This window comes from Protopterus annectens, chromosome 3.part0 (genome assembly GCF_019279795.1).
Source record: "Protopterus annectens isolate FY-2018-M chromosome 3.part0, PAN1.0, whole genome shotgun sequence".
Lineage (NCBI taxonomy): Eukaryota > Metazoa > Chordata > Ceratodontiformes > Protopteridae > Protopterus > Protopterus annectens.
This window is the reverse complement of record NC_056731.1, coordinates 1197778128-1197794488: the sequence shown is the minus strand read 5'-3', so window position 1 is coordinate 1197794488 and position 16361 is coordinate 1197778128.

Here is a 16361-nt window from a genome sequence, read left to right as displayed (position 1 = left end):
AACATGAAATAGACAGCCATCTCAACATTATTCAGCAAATGTTGGCTATGACCAAACCAGGACCAAATCCATTGACAGACTTTTTCCAAAAATGGTTCGGGGGTTGGGGCAGCATCTTGATGAACATTCTGATTGCCATCTGTGTAGGGGCAGCCTTACTGATGGTGTGTGGATGCTGCTGCATCCCCTGTATAAAAGGACTAGTTGAAAATTTCATAGACACTCCAATTTCAAAGACTTTATATCAGAATGTTGAGTTAGAGGTACTGATTAAAAGCTGAAGAAATACTTTCACAAGCTTGAACTGAATGACTCTCTAACTGCAAATCCTGAGTGGGAAATAGTTAACAGAAGAAACACTGTTTATGCTTGTTTTGAAAGTAGAATAAAGTATTAAAGGGGGGAAATGTTAGGAAAATGTATAATTGCAATGCAATATGTAGGCTTAGTGTATTGAAATATATAACTGCAATATGCAGGTTTAGTGCATTAAGGGTTAAAAGGAGTTAATACATTTATTCTGCTTATTCTGTGTAAAAATATGCAGCTGCTAAAAGCTCTAAAAAAAGAACAATAAATGTCTGTAAATCCACCATGGTCAGCAAAATGTGTATTGAGGCAGGACTTTACCTTAAATGTATCATATCAAAACTAAAAAAAAAAATTGTAAAAAACTAAAGAAAGATGAAGCAAGCCCAAGGCTAGGTTGTTTTTCTCAAATATGTTTTTGCAAGACAGCAATTATCTGACCATGTCAGCAGCAAATCTAATAATAGCATGTTTCTGTAAACTTGCAGAAAACTGTATAAAAACTGTAGGCTGAACTATAAAAAAATCAGACAAATCTTGTACCTACATGCTTTGTCTTCTTGCTGCAAGTAATAAAGGGTGCCTTGCTTAAACCTAACATGCATTGATCTTTGTGTTTTCTTTTACATCCTGTGTCTGTCCTCATTTCAACTTTTCATTTATTTATTTATCATTTATCCTGTGCTGACCAGGTTAGTCCCACTAGGCTAGTAACCTCTTGTCAGAGGAAACCAGAGGTGGTATTTATACTACTATGGTAAATTTAGACAGTGAATGGGGAAACTTCTCCTACTTGTCATTGTTGTGAGTGGCACCATTTTGGAGGAACACTTCCTGTTTACATTCTAGGTGCAGAGGTAGCCCAGAGAAACAAGGGAAATGGAGAGAGAAGGAGGTGATAGAGTGGTGAAAGAAATGAAATATCGAAACCAGAGAATGTGTGCAGGATTCTCAGGAAATATTTTAAAGAAACCTGTTTGATGGAGATGAATTAGCAAATGACAGATGTGTAATTACAACCCCCAGTCAGGAGAGTTGTGGGATGATTTATTAAAAGAAATGGTGGTGCAGCGTGATGCAGAAAATGAAGGAGATGTTTCCTGGGGGGACATTATGGAGAAAATACAAAAGGAAAAGTCAGAGACAATCCTGAAGAATAGTGGCAAGATGGAAAAGAAAACATATGCAGAGAAAATAAAAGATGGCAAATGTGGAATAGCAGAAAAGAAGGCAGAAGAAAATGAAAAACGGAAGTACATGTTAAGGATTCAAAGTAAAAAAGACAAAGAAATGGACTGGTATGAAGTGTGGGACAATTTAATAGCCTGTTTGAGTATAAAAGCACATGGGGTAAGTGCATTTATTCTTATTAACAAAGAGACATTACATTTGAGAATGTTTTTTCAAAGGAAAATTTTCTTGAAAATATCAAATGAAGAAATACTGTAATGCATGTAATCTTTATGTGATACAAGCATTAACAGGGAAGAAGATGGTAGACAGAGAGACTTTGAGAAGACATTAGAAAGCTTTATGTAAAGTACTGGACATTGCAAAAGTCTATGACAAAAGAGTTTATGGATTGGTGGCTGGGGGTGTAATATCGTGTTAAAAATGGAAATAGAAAAATTTATATGTATATCAAACATGATAAATGGGGAGGAGAATAGGGGTGTTGTAAAATACTGGGGACAACCCACAACATGTTTTTTTTTTTGTGGAAATGAAGGGCATTCAATAATTAACTCTGACAAAAGAAAATGTTATGTTTGTGAATAAATGGGGCATGATGCAAAAACTGTGAATTGGAACATTATATATGTAATAAAAATGGATATTTATGTATGGATTGCAAAATGGAAATAATAGTAAGGAAAATGAAAAGAAAGAGAAGAAAATGAGCAAAGAGAAGACATTTTGGAAGTAGCAGAAACAGAAGAAAATTTAGATGAGAAAAGAATAATAAAAAAGGATATGGAAGAATGTTCTGAAATAAGTGATGAAGAAGACATAAATTGGTAGGTAGTAAAAGGGAAAAAAGAATTCTACTGGTAGAAAGGCAAAATACAGAAAAAGGAAATTTAAAGGGATAAGTACACAAGAAAAAAGAAAGGAAATGGGTGAGAAAGACTGTGCACAGCTAAAGATTGGGATGTGGTATAATGATGAAGGTGTTTGACTCACAGACATGAGGTACAGTATTTGATTCCCACCTTTGAGAAGGAAATTAGTTAGGCTTAGAATGGCCTAGTAATTAACTATGAATTTATAAAACCATGATTCTAATGAAAAGGAAAATTTTAGAGTCTTTCAGTAAATGTAAATAGTATTAAAAACATAGCCAGGAGAATAGGAATTTTGGAGTGGTATAATTCATGTGATGTAGATGTAATGATATTAGAAGACACAAGATTTTTGACAAATGAAGAAAGATTACAAACAGAGAAACTATGGTGAGGAAAGAAAATCTGGAACTTGGGAAATTAGAGATGCTCTGGAATAGCCATATTCTGTAGAAATACAGTAAAGCTATTAGATGTGGTTTTAACAAAAATGGGAATATTAACCCTCGTAGGTCTACAATGGAAAGAACAAGTATATAGAATTATAACATTATATGCTTATACTAATTGTAAAGAAAGGGAAAGCTTATTTCATCAGATTTTAGACTATGTAGCAATAAATATGAATATTATAGTAACGGGAGACTTTGTGATTTAAGAGGTAAGTGTAAAAAGAAAAGAAATTATATTAAGAAAATGGTAGAAGTTAAAAGATGTGGTAAGTTAAAACTTTGGGACAAAAATTCATAGACTTACAAAGGGGTAATATATAGAACTGAAATAGATTATTTTATTCTATCAGAAGATTTAGGTATAGGAGAAGGAGAGGTAGTTGAAACAGGTTTTTCTTATCATCTTGCAATATGGCTAGAGATAAAGGAAAACAAGGAATATATAAAAATTTGGCAAAGGAATAAAAAAAGGATAAATGAGAAAGCATGGAATGAAGAAGGAAAGAGATTAGAAATACAGTTATGGAAAGATTATATTACTATGAGAACATTTTATAAAAATTGGTCTGAATGGTGGGTGATGTTTAAGGAAATATATTTAAAAAATGTTTTTTAGAGTGGCAATATAATGTGAGAAAAGTAGAGAAGAGAATATAAAAGAACATATAATGAAGCATTGGAAGATTTAGAACGCAATGATAAAAAGTACTTTGACAAAGAAAAAAGATTTATATGAAAGAAATCAAGAACAATACAATAATTGGTATATAAGCAAATATATTTTTACAAGGAAAAAGAAAAGCGTTGAGTTACTTAAGCAGATTAGTAAAGGAAGATGGTAGTGTAATGTGAGAAATAAAATGCAAAAGGAGAAACAGAACAATATGTACAAGAAATGTTTAAAGACAAAAAGAAGGTAGTGAAAAACCATGCAAAGTAAAAAAAAAAGTTAACAGAAAACTGGCATAAAGAGTTGGAAAATGAGATTTCTTTAACTGAGCTAGATAAAGTATTAGGACAAGTAAATATAGATTCAGGTGCAAGCCCAGATGGAATGGGGTATGAAATTTATAAAAATGTAAGGGATTGGCACAAAATATTTTTTAAAGATTTTGAATGAATGTTTAAATTAAGGTTTTCTGTATAAAGAATTGTGTACTTGAATACTTAAATTCATATGGAAGAAGAAAGATAGAACATGATTTCAAAAACTGGAGACCAGTAGTACTGAATAACAGTGATAATACAATCTTTATGAAAAATAATACAAATGAGATTTAAAACTAAAATGGAAAATATAATGGAAGATAACTTATATAGTATAAAGGGGAAGGGTTGTCAAGAATTATTAATGATAGAGAAATTGTGGATGATATTATGAACAGAAAAGAAGTGAACATCTTGATAGGAGTTCTTAATGAGGCATTTGAAACAATTAGGCATAAAAGCTTATTGGTAATAATAATAAAATAATATAAGTGAGAAAGTTAGGAAATTATGTATGTCAGTGTATAGTAATAATAAAATAAAAATACTTGTAAATGGTTGGTTAAGCTAAGAAGTACATTTGAAGCATGGTGTAAAATAGGGATGTCCAATAAGTTGTATACCCTTTGCATTAGTTATGAATGTGACAGTATGTGAAATAAACTACAAAATGAAGGTGGTGGTGTATATAACACCTGAAGGGTTAAGAATTCCAGTTCTGTTAACATATGCAGGTGACGTTATAATAATTACAAAAAACAAAATGTGTATAAAAGAAGAAATAATTTGCACAAATGAGTGTCTAGAGAGAATAGGGATGGCTTTAAATAAAGAGAAAAATACATTTTTAGGTGATGTAATAAAGATTGGGGGTAATATATTTTACAATCAATGAAATTTCTGTGTTAGATACAACATTTGGTAATAAAGATGTACGTAGAATTTAATGGGAAAAGTCCCAGAGAACGTATAAATTATCATTCAGAAAAAAAGTTTATTTGACAAATTCAGTACTGATGGCAAAAATAGCATACTTAGCAAGGGTATTTATGTTACCAACAGTATTTGAAATTAAATTATTGCAGATATTTTTTTTTTCATTTATATGAGGTTCTGGATTAAACCCAGCAAAAAGAGGAGTTTTGTATGTAAATAAATAAGAGTGAGGGTTAAGATTAATTAACCTAGTGGTATATGCTGCTTCATTAAATTTGTACAAAGTGTTACAGTGGATAAATGAAAACAATGAGAGATTAGTAGTAAAACTGTATAAATATATAAGTATGATACATTTTGGGGTATGGTAAAAAGAGTAAAAGAGAAAAAGAGTGTATAAATGAAGAAATAAAATGCTACCAAGAAAAAATAATTTTGCGGAAAATAAAAATTGATGATATAAAAAAAGAAAAGTATTGTATAATAGTGTAATGATAAAACACTACTATATAAACCACAGGAAAATCTAACAGATGAAACATTAAAGCTATCAAAATATGAAGCAAGTGGTGTAATCAGAAAGTAGAATGTTAACATTTTTTGTGGAAAATTGTAATATATAAATTGCCAGTAAAAGGGAATATGCCATATAAAAAGGAAAGTGATAGAATATGTTTACATTGTCAAGAAGAAGAAACAACGGAACATGTGTTTTGAAATGTAAAAGAGTAAAACACTTAGGGGGAAATTATGTAAAGAAGATTTTTGAAGATATAAAGAAGTGGATAAAATAAACATGGATATTATTAAATATGGATATTATAATAATAAAAGTAAACAATATGTTAACATAATAGATAAAACATTATATTTTATGTTATATGGGTTAAATTGAATTAAATAATAACTGAAATTATGTTTAATGGTAAATGTATTTTAGCAACAATATTAAGTAAAATCAGATGGCGGTTATGGAAAAAGGAGTGGGGGGTCTAATAGGGATGATAATTTAGCAGGATTGTAAAAGAACATGAAGATGTGTAAACAGATTTGTACATTTAAATATTTGGACATATGTAAATCTTTATAAATATGTAAATAGTTTGTAAATAAGAGTTAGTTTTGTATAAAAATAAAGGACCTCTACTCTTTTTTGATAGGTATTGTAGGGTCTCTTACATCCATCTGAGCTACCACGAATTCAAGTAGATGGGGCCTCAGTTTAATGTCTCAACCAAAGGACAGCACACTCAGGAGTGCATCACTCCCCTTATGCCATAATGCAGTGTCTGCAATCGATCAACCTGGTGTAGGATTAGAATCCACAGGCTTCTGGACAAATGGTGAGTGTGCTACCTGTTGTGCCACTGACATTACAAACAGACTAGGCACAAGTCAAGAGTTGGGGTCCTAATTTTCAACATTTTTCAACAAAATATTAAGAAAACCCACCGAAAGCTAGGTATGCTGTATAGGAATAATCACTTTCTCTCCAACTCTACCAGGCAAACTCTGGCTTCGACTTATCTTCTTCCTTCCTTCCTTCCTTCCTTATTATACGGAACCCCTCTCCTAACCAACTTGTCCTCCTCTATCACCTCTAAACTAGAAAATTGCTACAACAAAATCTCTAAATTTGCCTGTAAATCTTAAAATATCACCCATCACTGCCTAACCCTACAATTCCTGAATTGGCTTGAACTCCCAAACTACCTAGACTATCTCCAATTCACTACTGCAAACAGACTCATATGTTACCCAACAAAATGTTCCCCTCTAACTAAATCCTCCCTTATACACCCAACAGAGCTCTCAGATATGAAAATCAGAACTGAATTACTATCCATAAACCTAAACGTCCTGCTGGCCAACTTCTCCTATCTTTCTCACTAGGCAAAAAAATGGAATTCCCTTCCCTCCACACTAAGAACCATATCAAACTCAGAAAACTTAAAAAACAAACTATTCAAACACCTGTCCACTAAATGGAGATGTACCTGCCTTCACCCAACCTAAGCAATGGGGGTTCTCTCTCTCTGGTTCCCAAGCTCTACAACTCTCATAGTTATCTTCCTATGAGCCTATCTAAGCACTCAACAATTTCTATAGCTTCTCTCTAAGCTCTCAACAACTCCTACAGCTACCCTCACACAGCACAATCTTGTAAATATTGTGAATAGCATTCTACTGTTGATGTGTGTATGTAAAGCGTATTTACATTTTTCTTAAAAGGTTTGTATGTAAACTGTTTCCACACCTAACACATATCTGTTTTCTTCAAATGAAACTGTATGATCCCTACCTTCAAATTTAATGAATTTGTTAACTATGCATGATATTGAATGCATTTATGAGTAACTATTCTACATAATATTATCTTTAATATTAACTATCAGTTGTATCAAAATTATATAATGCATCTTGGAGCTTTTCTCCCTGGGCCTCCACTGAAAATGGGTCAATTCGGCCCAGTGGACTTCCCCGGTATTCAAACTGCAAATAAATAAAATAAATAGATAATTATGGTACACAAAGAGGCAAGTATTGCCCCATTTACCAAAATACTGGTGCAATTGAATGTCACCCCCATTAGACAGTACTTCAACTTCTCATAAGAGGTCACATAAACTATTTATAGCTGCTATTTATATTCTTCTGTTTTCTCAGTTTGTACCATTCAAGACATTCTAAAGTAAATCTTAGACATTATGGCCAGCCATAAATTGATTATCTGTGGTGAACTAAACCTAAACTGGTGCTCCTCATAAAAGTCCCCACTAAAAAGATAACCTTACTCTTTTAATCTCGCAACTAGTTACTGCTGGAGCTAGACTATATTACATTTCAGAAGACTACTCCTATTAGACATACTGATAAGAAATATGCCAAGCAAAGAGGCAAATCTTCAAGTACAACCAAGTATACTTAGTGATCACTCTTCCATTTTTCATGATGGTCTTCTATAAAGTCCCCTCCTAGAGTAATCAGGTCTCACCCCTTTCCAAATAACTTTGAAAATCTTCTAAATAATGAAATTTACTTCCTAGATTAGTCATAAAATGTATTCTGTAACAGAGCCTGCTACTGCTTTATCTTTATTTTTCAATATCCTTACTTTCATTCAAGACAAGCTTCTTATCACTATTAAATGCACATTCAAAATCTGACATATATCATATATTTTATCATACCATAGAACTCTGATGAAACACAGAAACAAAGCATGAAGTGAATGGATACCTCAATCCCAATAAGCTTCTCATCTACCAAAAACTAAAACAGTCTGTAAAAGTTAAAACAAACTCGGCCAAAATTCAATATTTCAGGAATCTACTAGCATCCTAACAAAAACTGGCATAAAATAATCTCTAAGCACTAACAAAATATTTCCAAAAGACTATACTACATTTTTCATTTCTTCCATCCCCAGTAGATGATACTGCTTTACATACTGCCTCCTCTTCTCAAGCTATCCCTTCTCTTTAGTTGTCTTAACCATGCTAATCCTTTGCTCCATCAACATAAAATTCTTCATTATCCATCTACCTATTTATTGCAAAACTACTTCCACCAACTATATTGCCAAACACCTCAAATATATCAGCTACAAATATAACCCCACTTCACTAACTGTATACTAAGATGTCAAATACCAAGACTGATTTACTTTCAAAACCACTAGTACATATCTTCAACTTGTCACTCATCACTGTATCCTTCTCCCAGCTTCAAGCTCAAAATCTATTTACCTAATATTTTCACATATTCACATACTAAGACTCATATTGACTAGAGGTCTATTGCAAAACTTTGTCCTTTCACTAAAATTCTCAAACAACTCATTCATGAATAGATACTATATGATTTTTGTTGACAGACCACATGACTTCTACCCAACTGTGTGCTAGCACTTGCTCTGACATCACAAAAAGTACTTTCATCCAAAACTTTAAGCATACAGTCCCAAGCACATCCTCATGTTGTTCATAAAATCTGACAATTCAGATAGTACTTAAAACTTACAGGTCATTAACCTTGCAGACTGCATACATTAGCACTGTCTGTTATTAAAAAGTATAGACTGTCTAAGTGACTGCCAAAAGACCGACACACTTGTTTACTACCACTGTTTGCAAAACACTGAATTTTGACTTCCTTCCTTCTCATAACAATAGGCTCACTATATTCACCTCTCACATAACACTTTCTATGAGAGCTCAACAGTCTGAAGTTCACATATTAAATAGATCTGTCTTTGTTTCTGCTGCTAAAAGACCTTTTTCAGCAGTATGCAATTACCTTCCTTCTGATAATCAGAAATCCCCAATTCTTTCTGACCTTAAGATGCCTATATACAAATTTGTAGCAAAACATTTCCTTATATAACTGCTTCCGTGAAGTAAGATAAGATCTGTAAAGTTCCACATCCTGATATGCTTAGCCTAAACAAAGATATAAATGTACATAAGATAAACTGTGGACCAAAACTGTGACTCTAAAAATGTTGAAAAATATATATACTCCTCCTCAAATATGTACCAACCTTAGAGGAAGGATACTTAGAGGTTGACGTTCTCAGAGTCAACATATTTGGTCGTCACAATTTACACAAACAGCACTTTTTTATGACCTGATATTTACTGAATTATCTTCCTGTCTTATGGGCTGATGTTTATAGAGGTCTTAAGATGTCAAACTAAATTTCTTTGGGCAGCAAATTGTCTTGCTCCTACAGATATTTTTTAAATAGCTTACATGCATTAGGATATCAGTTTATTATGATTTGCCAATAATAATTGTATGTGTATGCACACACATGGACCAGTGAACATAGCTGACAGTCTCTGTTAATCATAGCTGCAACTGCATATCTTAGGCTGTAAATATATGTTTGTATACACAGTGAACATTATTTTTCCAATACCTTCTCTGAAACTCATTTTTAATTTTTACGTCTAAAACAAACCAGGAAGAAACTTTAAAGGATTTTCAATAGAGGATTTTCAATAAAGGATATTCCTTTTTTTAACTCAACTGTGGGACTACCTAGTATTTTCTATTTTATTATTTTGTAGTATAGATTTTACAGTTCAATTTTTATTAGTGAACTGGGTGCATAACATATGTTAAGGAGTGAACTTCACACCCTCCACACTGCAAAGTTTCTTCTTGGTTTGTTTTGGACCCAGTATAGGTTGCATATTGGGTTTTATGAAACTTTGAGGGATACCACAGATTTTATTTTTTGTAGTTTCTATATTGCTTTCCATGACACTTGTCACATTTGGGAAAATATCTTTGAACCAGTCCATTAATTTGGTTACAATTAAACAAACATGCTGTTTCAGGAATTCTAGGCATCTTGTTTTTAGTTCATTTGACCCTGTGATGGCTCTCATACTAATGTCAACAACTGCAGTAACTAGCATCCAGTAACTCAGCTGAAACCATCCTAGGTTTTCTTTGAATACACCTCTTAAGAATTTATATGTAGGCTGTGCCACCAGCACAGAGGGACAGATGGATTAAGCCTTAAATAAGGCCCCGGCAACTTAAGTTTGAATGGCAGCTCAGGTGCTTAACAATGCAGGCCTATGAAATGGGAGTGCTCATCCTGGGGGTGGTGTGCACACTTGGATGCAGCTTCAAGGTTGAAGCCCATTGAAGGTCGGGGATGTGTGGTCCGCCTTGTTCATCCATGGGGGTGCAGGGTTTTAGCTGAGTTACATGCAAAGTTATGGAAAATACGCCATGTGGATGATACACCAGCATAGCCTATTACATGCCTTTCTTTGGGATGGTACAGTGGCAAGTCTTTAGGAGTAAAAACACTCCTCAGAGGAAGTATATTACTGCCCAAGATAGCCTTGATCTCATCAGTGGCCCTGAACATGAGTCAAATCAAGTCTTGGGGTGGCCTATTCAAGTTCAGTAGAACCGGTTAACGAGGAAAGACTGGTTGCAGCTCATGGTCAACTGCAGGGAGCCAAAAATGCAGATAAAATGTAAATAAAACTTAATCTTTCTTATCCTTCAGCACATTTTTCCCCTCAGGTTCCTTTTTCTCTCTCTGTCTCTTATTTTGTTATATCATGGTTTCCCAGTAGTATTGTGACCTTGTTCCAACAGCTACATTTTAAGTTATTTAGGGGCTACCACTGGATTCATAGGATGCCATATTTGTCTGAGTTGGAGCAAGGTGAAAAGTCCAGACAATTTCAAAGTAAAAATGTGCAGCTTACAATGTTGAGACAGTGGGTACCTCACCTAAAAAAGGACTGACAAACAATAGACACTGCTGCACTGCAAAAAACAAAATGAAAAAATACATATACAATAAAGTTAAAAAAAACTGGGGAGAAAGAACAGTGTATCATGTCTCTCACTCCTGCAAAATGAGTACCCATTCCGCATAGGAGAAATATAAGATGTGAAGACCAATACATGAACAGAGACCCAAAAGGCCAGTCAGTAGTTGTCTGTTTCTCTTCTCTATTTTAGATTCAATAGTCATGTTAAATTATGTTTCGAGCAGAAGTGTTCATAAATTCTTTCGTATTTCCATAAAAAGTTATTTCTTAATAGTAGTGGAGATTAGTATGGGAAAGCAAATTAGTACTGAATGCTATAACAGACAATTCAACTCATACTTTTGGGAACTACATACCCAGTTAATTTGAAACATAATCCATATCTCTCATTTGACTGATTTCTGTATGGGCTATTAGTCTTATTCTCTCCAGCACCACATAAAATTGGGTACCCGTGGTAGTGGTGCTGCGGTAGCGTTGTCACCTCACAGCAAGTCATTGTCCTGTTCGATTCTCAGCTAGAGCATCTTCTGTGTGGAGGCATATGTGAATGGGCGTGCCTTCATTGAAGGTTGTGCGTCAGGGCTGGTAACTCGGCACGGAAAAATCCACTACCAAACATTAGCGGACCGGAGTTCCGCTGTGGCGACCCCTAACCGGGATAAGCCAAAAGACACAACAACAACAACCACATAAAATCTGGTCAACACCATCCCATAGAGTAAACTGGGCTATATAATGAGTAGACAAGAACCCCCTACTGCTATATCCAAATGTACTGAAACTGGTGCCTTTTAAATTAAGGATCCTTCCCCTACTTCTTTTGTCAGTTATAAAAAAAACTCTGCAAACTCATGACCATTTTGGGAGAAAGAGCCTTCTGCTTTTAACAACATATCCATCTGTATGACTTTAAAAATTTGACTGAGGAGATTCTAAGAGAGTATCCAAAAATGTGCTCTCTTTTCATTATGATGAAATATCTCTACAATAATATTATGGGATATGATAAAAGTCGTTTAGTTTTGCAAACACAAATCTCCAGCATGAACAATTTAATTTTATCTAGTATAAGCCATAAAAATCTAGAGACACATCCTCACCAGGTTGTGATAGATAGATAGATAGATAGATAGATAGATAGATAGATAGATAGATAGATAGACAGAGATTGAAAGAGATGTGGAGATAGAGAGAGAATTTAAAATGTATCTTTTAAGTCTAATTTGACTACTTAAACTGTAAAAATAAACTTTATTCCCCAAAAAATAACATAGTAAATTTTATCTTTTAACATTTAATCAAGGAATACTGAATGACAAATTAAATTAGATATGGGCCAAATTAAGTAACTAGACAAGCCATAACTACTCAGCTGGTCTGGGTTTGACTTACACTCAAGCTACTGGATAAGCCAACCAGATGTTGGAATACGTAACCATTGTCAACTTTCAAATTGTTAAAGGATAGGGTATGTGTTACAAGGGGATATGCCCCATCAATGAATCTTTGGTAAAGTCTAGAGCACTGAAGGGGTGTCAGATCTCTAGAAAGATATAACTACCTAAGGTGATAGTCCCTTGCATGAATAAGCAAGGTCTCATTGCTGTGTAGTACATTCTGTGAGGGGGTGTTAGGGAGTTAGTTGTGAAAGGTAGGTGAGCCATCATTTATTATAATTTATCATTAAGGATAACAGCCTAACCAGTGCTCAGCTTGGTTTACTTATATTTCATTGGGTTAAAACTCTCAGCACAGGTAACTAGATGAAACAAGCTCATCCTAAGTGCAGGTCATTGAATCCACTAAAACAAATTTCTATAAGGGGCAAGCCTTTCCCCCCAATGTAAAATATACTAATTTTACATTTTCACAACTGTGGAGAAAAGACATTGCACACAAAAGGAATGACTGCCATTGCTCAGAAATTGATATCACACTATGGAGATTACAGTGGAGATCAACACTAGGGAAATGAACTCAATGAGTTTGATTTTTGTTGGATTTACACTTTATGAAGAGTAGGGTAATGGCTCAGTTCTTGTGCCCAATGACAGTAGCAAATGACCAGCCAGAAAAAAGAAGTAAATAAGTAAATAGGACAGTTGGAGAATGGCTACATGGTTAGCTTTGGAGGAAAATAAAACGAGAATATTAAAAAAACACTGTTGCCTAATAAGAGATAATCCAAAATTTCAAGAAATATTATTACACTATATGCATTCCACACACCATGATCAATCATGGGAGCTAAACATGCCCCTATATATGCAAATTTGGTTTTGGCTGAGTGGGAACATCATTTTGTTTTCAGTTCACCTTTTAAGAACAACATCTATAGATATTATAGATTTCTGAATGATGTTCTTATCGTGTGGGAAGGAGACATCAGCTTGGTTTTATTATTTTTGGAATATTTGAACACCACTACTAACTTTCTGAAATTCACCTTGTCTTGTGGATTAGAAAGTGGTAATTTTTTGTCACCATTAAGAAACATTTCTAACATTTAACATACAAAGACTTATTCCAGCATATTATTGCATTATCATATTTGCCATCCCTTCTCGCAAAAGAGAAGTATAGTCAAGAGGTAGATGGTACAACTATCGAGATTAATTTGCAGTGATCTAGATTTTGAGCTGAAACTTAATATCTTGAAAGAAATGTTTAAAGACAGGAGTTACCCTGATACATTATTAAAAGCAATTAAATACAAATTTATAACAGGGAGAAAAAGTAAATATGCTCGAATATTAGGTAAGGCATGTGTCAGGTAACACAGAAAGGAATTTACATCAAATGATTAGTGAAGTTGACAATGAGATAATCAACACAAGTAATACAATTAATATAAATAAAGATGAAGCTATAATTAACCCATTTAACCACACTACCCCAAGATTGTTTAGCATTATTAATCAATGTTGGGGGATAGTATTTACAGGTGAACTAAAAACTATATTAGGTAACAAGCCAAATATTGTATACAGTAGGGGCAGAAGTATCAAGAGCTTGTTAGAAAAAGCAAGTAAAGAAATTACAAGCATTCCAATTTCTAAAATGAGTAAGTGTGGAAGTTGCATATAATATAAATATATAAATGAAGGTCCATATGTTATTGTTGAGGGAGCAGACATAGCATTAAGGTACTCAGGGAAATGTAATTGCACCACTGGTAGCATTGTATATACTGCAACCTGTACTTCATGTGCTGCATATATACTATGTAGGAAAAACTACTAGAAAATTAAAGGACAGAATTTATGAGCATACTTATATCAGAAAACAAAAAGTTAACAATGCTTTATACAAACATTAATCGACTTGTGGTACTTTTAATAAGTTCATTTCTTCATTACTGACAGGGTGGTTACTACAGAAAAGGGAGGTGACTATGACAATTTATTAGAGTTAAGAGAATTATTATGGCAGATATGACTAAATGCAACTGTTAAACTAGGAATTAATGAAAAAAGAAGTTATGTCTTACCATAACGTTCCATCTGTGTTGTAGATCTTTATTCATTCATTACTGTTAGGACTTTGGTTACGTCCTTGGAACCAACATGACCGTTACCAAGCTCGCCCCAGCCAAAAACTCTCAGCTAAGACCTACCCATAATGCTCCTCTCACAGTCTCTTCAGATCGAGTTTGCCTGCCCCTATAGTAGAGAAATAATAAAAGAGACAGTTGGAGGCTCTGTCTGAGCAAATACCTTAACTAAGGAAATCTCAGAGTCCACCAGGAGTCCAGCCAGGGGGAAGGAGGGTGGGAAGTAATGAATGAATAAAGATCTACAACACAGATGAATGTTATGGTAAGACATAACTTCTTTATCTGAAGTTCTAAATCTTTATTCATTCCTTACTGTTAGGGCCGAGTCCACAGCTACTTGAGTCCTGAGTGGCCCTAAGGAAGGATATTCCTGAGCACCATAGAACTAAAAGATGCTCATCCCCTGGAGGCCAAATCCAATTTGTTATGAGTGATAAAGGTATGAGGTCTTGCCCAAGTGGCTGCTGTGCAGATATCATCCATACAGGCTCTGGAATGAAAAGCCACAGAAGTAGCCATCAATCTAGTCGAATGAGCCTTTATTCTGGAAGGTAAAGACACTTTACTGTGATGGTAGATGAAGGTAATGGCATTTCTAAGCCAAGAACATAAAGTCATTTTGGAGACAGGCCTACCCAATCTGGGTCCTGCAAAGGCCACACACAATTGATCCATTTTTCTGAAAGATTTAGTTCTGTCCAAGTAAAAATGAAGTTGCCTATGAACATCAAGGGTATGCAAAAGATATTCCCTTCTACTTGAATGATGAGGGAAGAAGACCAGCAGGTCAATAGATTGATTAATTGAAAACCCAGAAATGACCTTAGGCAAAAAGGATGGGTCAGTGCGTAGGGAGATTTGTTCCCTATGAAAAATCAAGTAAGGTCTCTTGACACTCAAGGCTTGCAAGTCAGATACTTTTCTCACTGAGGTAAGGACTACTAGGAGTAGAGACTTCCAAGACAAAAATTTCATATCACATGAATTAGAAGGTTCAAAAGGAGGGCTTGTTAATGACTGAAGCACCAATGCCAAGTCCCAAGGTTCTATAGGGAGCTTGACAGAAGGTTTAGCATGTAATACTCCTTTCAAAAAAGTTTTGCACAGTCAGTGTGACATAACAGAAGCATTATCAAATCCATTGTGAAAATTTGCGATAGCTGCTACATGTACACTAATTATTGATGCTGAAGCTCCTGCATGTAATAGGGTAGTCAAGTATTGTAGGATCATCTGAATAGGTATGGAGTAGGGGTCTATGTTATGATCTTTGTCCCATGTAGAGAACCTAGCCCACTTACTAGAATAAATTTTCCTGGTGGAAGGTTTGTTTGAAGCCTGAAGAATCTCATGAACAGGAGATGAAATATCAGGTAGCCTGGCAATCATCGGAAGTGGAGAAACCAAGCTGTGACTTTGAGGCTGCTGAGACTGGGGTGAATCAGTCCCTGAGGATGAGACAGCAGACCTTGGGACTGATCCAGGATCCATGGCTGTGAATTAGATGAGGCCATAGGAAAGGGAACCAGACTTGATGGGCCCAATAAGGGGCAATGAGGATCACTTTGCTTTTCAACCTTTGAGCTTTCTGGAGGAATTTTGGGATGAGGGGAAATGGGGCAAAGGCATACAGCAGACCCGGGGGTCAATCGTGTGTCAGAGCATCCCTCGGTGACTCCCCCTGAGGGGAGATCAGGGCAAAGTAGCTTCTGCATTTTTTGTTTAGGGGGGAAGCAAACAGGTT